The following is a 5691-nucleotide window of genomic DNA, read 5'->3' on the forward strand; positions in this document are numbered from 1 at the left end:
CTGAATTGTCATTGAAAGAAAAGCCACAAGGTTTGGAAGAGAGAGAGAAGGTCATTAAAAAAAAAAAAAAAAAACAACAAGAAAGAGCATTTGGCTACATGAGCAAACAGACATATCATACATTTAGTTTTAAATGCCAAAATAGGAGAGACTCTACAAACAGAAGTTGAAAATCAATTTTGAAATCAGGAAATACAGCTGTTAAAAAGCTCTTGCTCTAAGGGATTTTGATTATATTCTAGAGATGCTGAATAGCCTTCTGTTGCTGACCTCAATGAGCAACTAAAAATGTGCAATGACAAAAGATTTCATAATATATTAGGTCATAGACATAAAGTGCTTTACAAAGAAATGTATCTTTAAAATAATATATGCTGTAAATATTTTATTTAACTCCAAACTTGGAAAGACTGAACGAATTTACAAAATAAGATACATTTGGTGAAGTTTGAGTGACTTTCTTTGCTCAATCTTGAAATATTCCAGTTGCAATATCTTTGGAAGAAATCATTACTAAAATTGTACCCACTGAATTTCAACAAACAGATGTTACTACTGATCTCTTTTATACAAAAGAGAATATCACAAAGGGTGATTCTTAGAATTACATTAATTAAATTTGTTAACTGCTAACACTTAAAACCTTCCACTTTATTTATATTTGTATATTGATAACTTTAATGAGAAAAAAATATTCAAGTCTCAGAGAAATTAAAGTACAATTGTAAAATGCTGACCAGAGTTCATAATTTAGGCAATGAAAATTCATTAATCTTCAAATCATGCCACAAAGCTTACTCAAAAGTTTGGTTATAACGTGATTGTTTTACCAATTTTTAAACTTACTAAATTTTAATAAAATCAACATTGGTTTATTGCTAATTTATAATTATTTCAAAAAATTGTGTTAAGTCTTAAATTTAAGAGTAGTTAAAAGAGTAATGATACATTACTCCATTGATGAACACCTAGGTGCCTCCATATCCAGGCTATTGTAAATAATGCTGCAATGGACATATAGAGGCACATGTCTCTCCGAAGTAGTGTTTTGGGTTTCTTTGGATAAATATCAAGAAGTGGGATTCTGGGTCCTTCTTTGTGTCTTGTTATAGCCGTTGTTTTTTTCTTTTTATTAAGAAAGTACATTTTAATTAAAATTATTGGGGTGATATTGGTTAATAAAATCAAATAAGTTAAAAGTGTACAATTCAACAATACATCATACGTATATTGCATTGTGTGTTCACTACACAAAGTTAAATTTTATTTTTTCACCAATTAATTGACCCCCTTTACTCCTATCTACCATTCCTTTCCTCCCTTTTCCTCTGGTAACCACTATTCTACTGCCTGTGTCCATGAGTCTCTGTTTGTCATGTTAATTTGTTGCTTTCAGTTTTATATCCCACATATGAGTGAAATCATATGGTTCTCAACTTTTTCTGTGTGACTTATTTGGCTTATCATGATTATCTCGAGATCCATCCATGTTGGTGCAAATGGCTGTATTTCATCTTTTCTGATAGCTGGGTAATATTCCATTGCATATATGTACCACTTCTTTATCCAACCATCTATTGTAGTACACTTTGGTTATTTCCATGTCTTGGCCACTGTGAATAATGCTGCTATGGACATCGGAGTGAATATGCCTTTGCAGATAAATGTTTTCATTTAGGGGAGGGTAAATGCCCAAAAGAGGGAGCGCTGGGTGATATGGTAATTCTATTTAGTTTTTTGAAGAACCTCCATACTGTTTTCCATACTGGAGGACGAATTTACATTCCCACCAGAAGTATATGAAGGCTCCTTTTCCCTACAACCTCTCCAACACTTGTTATTACTTGTCCTGTTGATAGCTATTTTAACAGATGTGAGATGATATCTCATTGTGGTATTTGATTTACATTTCCCTAGTAGCTAGTGAAGTTGAGCATCTGTTCATATGTCTGTTAACCATTTGTATATCGTACTAGGAAAAGTGTCTGTTTAGATCCTCTGCCCATTTTTAATTGGATTGTTTTTTTTATTATTATTATTGTTGAATTGTATGAGTTCTTTATATATTTTGGAATTTAGCCCTTATCAGAGGCATTGTTTGGAAATATAGTCTCTCATTCCAATGAATGCCTCTGTGCAGAAGCTTTTTTACACTGATATAATCCCATTCATTTATTTTTGCTTTTACTTCTCTTGCTTTTGAGGTCAAATTCATAAAATCCTCTCTAAATCCAAGGTCTATGAGTTTAGTATCTATTTTTTCTTCCACACAATTTATTGTTCTAGCTCTTATATTCAGGTTATAGGTCCATTTTGAGTTAATTTTGGCGTATGGTGACAGATAGTCTAGTTTCATTTTTTTGTATGTGGTTTTCCAATTTTCCCAGCTTCCTTCCTTCCTTCCTTTCTTCCTTCCTTCCTTCCTTCCTTCCTTCCTTCCTTCCTTCCTTCCTTCCTTCCTTCCCTCCTTCCTTTCTTTCTTTCTTTCTTTCTTTCTTTCTTTCTTTCTTTCTTTCTTTCTTTCTTTCTTTCTTTCTTTTTTTCTTTCTAAGTTTTCCAATTATAGTTCGCATACAATATTATATTAGTTGCAGGTGTACAACATATTGATTAGACATTTATATAACTTAGGAAGTGATTGCCCCAATAAATCCAGTACCCGTCTGACACTATACATAGTTATTAAAATACTACTGATAGTGTCCCTCATGTTCCACTCTACATCCTCATGACTTTTTTGTAACAACCAATTTGTTCCTCTTAATCCCCTCCTCTTCACCCATCCCCCCTCAAAGTGACAACCATCAAAATGCTCTCTTTATCCATGATCTTTTTTCTGTTGTTTATCCTGTTCTTTAAATTCCACATATGACATTTGTCTTTCTCTCTCTGACTTACTCCACTCAACACAAGTCCCTCTAAGTTCATCTATGTTGTTTGCAGATGGTAAGATTTTATTCTTTTTTAATGGCTGAGAAATATTCCATTAATATGATATATAAATAATATTCCATTATATATACACACACACAACATCTACTCTTTGTCCTATTCTTTATGGGTTATGTGTGCTCTTCTGTTGTATTTGAGCCTTGGTTGCTATTTGCTCATCGATGAAAGAAATTGACCCTCAGGCTGATTGATTGTGATAACTAGCCTTGACCAGAAGAAGAGCTGTTGTAAAGGGGCTAACCCTACAGAGTCAGATTCACTTTAACAGAGCTCCAGTGCTGGCCCTCTCTGTCCTTTGGGTATGTCATCCTCAGAAGTCACTCTGGATGGTACTCTGGCTCTGACCAAAACTGGCTATCAAGTGTATAAGCTAGGTTCTCCTGGGAGGGGCCCTCCTACACGCCAAGTTCAGCTGCAGCCTATGCCCTGCCTGTGGCTACCTGATATGAGCCACCAAACAATCTGTAGATGGCCACTACCCATGCTGAACTTGAAAGTGGTTCAAGATGACAAACCACAAACAGTGACTGGCTGACTCTAGTGCCGGGCTTGGAGCTGCATGGCAAGAGGTACAGGGCACACCGAGATCAAATCAAATACTGCTTGTTTAGGTTTTGTGAACCTTTGAGAGATTTTAGAAAAGTCTGTAGCAAGAGCTAAGACAGGCCATTTGTATGGAAAATCTACTGGAAGCAGCTTGATTGGGCCCACAGGTTGGGAGGGCAAGGTTAGGGAATCACCTGGGTAGGGTGACCACTGTTAGCCAGGTTGTTGAAGACTCCGATATGGTGCCTACCTGAGTCTGCAAGTTGAGTTGGGGCAGGTTTAAAAAAGTAACAATGCCCTCTGACAGCACTTCTGTCTGAAAGAAAGCATCCCCTTCAGCCCTCACCCTAAAGACAGACAACTCAGTTTTTCCCCATATATCACTGACGTCTTTCAAGCTGCTGCCCCAGAGCTGGATCTCAGAGGAAGTGAGTCCATCATCAGGTAAGTTCGTGCATGGGCCCCTTGAAAGAAAAGTCTGTGACTCCTTCAACCTTCCTTTTCAGTCACAGTCTCTGCTTGTTTTCACATCTAGAAGTTGTAGAGACTTCACTTTTTATCACTGGAATTCTCATTGGAGATCCTGGTATGGGGCCAGAACCCCTCGCTCTTTCAGGGGGACCTCTGCAGCTGAGATATTCTACCGATACTCAACTGCCATATGTGGATGTGGGACCAGCTCATTTAATGTCTCCATCTCTTTTTAGAGTCTCAAGTTGTCCTCTTTTCTGTGGCTCTAGTTGCAGGACTTCTTTTCAACTACACTTTCAGCAATTCTCTGTAGTTTCTGTAGTTTACTTGTAAATTTGATGTGGTTGTGAGAGGAGGCAAGCACAGCATTTACCTACTCTATCATCTTGACCAGAAGTCCCCAGTGATATTTTTTTTTCTCTAGCTTTTGTTTTAAAGTCTATTTTTTCTGGTATAAGAATTACTACCCTAGCCTTTTTGTTTGTTTGTTTTCTTTTTTGTTTTTATTTTCATGAAATACACATTTTCCATCTCTTTACTTTTAGTTTCTATGTGTCTTTTGATCAAACAGCAAAAAGAAAAAAACAGTACAAGAAAATAAGGATAGTTTAAGGGACCTCTGAGATAACATTAAGCATACTAGAAAAAGAAAGAGAAGAAAGAATTGAAAATCTATTAGAAAAAAATAATGACAGAAAACTTTCCTAACCTCTTGAAATATATACACAAGCCCAGAAAAGTCAGAGAGTCTAAAACAAGGTGAACTCAAAGAGGTCCACATCAAGACACATCATAATTAAAATGTCAAAAGTTAAAGACAAAGAGAGAATCTTAAAAACAGAAAGAAAAGCAATTAGTTACCTACAAGGGAGCTCCCATAAGACTGTTGCTGATTTCTCGACAGAAATTTTGCAGGCCAGAAGAAAGTGGCATGAAATATTCAGAATGATTAAAAGCAAGGGTCTACAGCTGATATTACTCTACACAGAAAAGCTATTATTTAGAATCAAAAGACAGATAAACAGCTTCCCAGACAAGAAAAGCTAAAGTCGTTCATCACCACCAAACTAGTATTACAAGAAATGTTAAAGGGACTTCTATAAAAAGAAGAAAAAAATGCAATTGTGTTCGCAGCCGCCTCTATACTGCCATCACTCTCTAACGCCAGAGCCACCCCTAGCTCCCCGAGCTCCAGACGAAGGAGAAGGAGGGTAAGTAAGGAGGTCTCTACACCATGGCTCATACAAAGCAGACTGCCTGCAAATTGAACAGTGGTAAACCACCGAGGAAGCAACTGGCTACAAAAACTGCTCACAAGAGTGCACTCTCTACTGGAAGGGTAAAGAAACCTAATCATTACAGGCCTGATACTGTGGCACTCTGTGAATTTAGGTGTTATCAAAAGTCCATTGAACATCTTATTTGCAACTTTCCTTCTAGCGTCTGGTGGGAGAAATTGCTCAGGACTTCAAAACAGATCTGCACTTCCAAGTGCAGCTATTGGTGTTTTGCAGGAGGCAAGTGAGGCCTTTTTGAAGACACAAACCTGTATACTATCCATGTCAAATGTGTAACAATTATGTCAAAAGACATCTAGCTAGTATGCCACATATGTGAAGAATATTCTTAAGAATCCACTATGATGAGAAACATTTCATTCTTTAAAAAATTATCTTCTTCCTGTTATTGGTAGTTCTGAACATTATATATATATGTGTGTGT

General features: G+C 36.5%; 1 pseudogene; it reads left to right on the forward strand.

Moving 5' to 3' along the window:
- The first annotated feature begins 5101 nt into the window (after positions 1-5101).
- Positions 5102-5566, forward strand: LOC105292765 (annotated as a pseudogene).
- Positions 5567-5691: the final 125 nt, after the last annotated feature.

Source organism: Pteropus vampyrus, unplaced genomic scaffold (assembly GCF_000151845.1).
Source record: "Pteropus vampyrus isolate Shadow unplaced genomic scaffold, Pvam_2.0 Scaffold63, whole genome shotgun sequence".
NCBI lineage: Eukaryota > Metazoa > Chordata > Mammalia > Chiroptera > Pteropodidae > Pteropus > Pteropus vampyrus.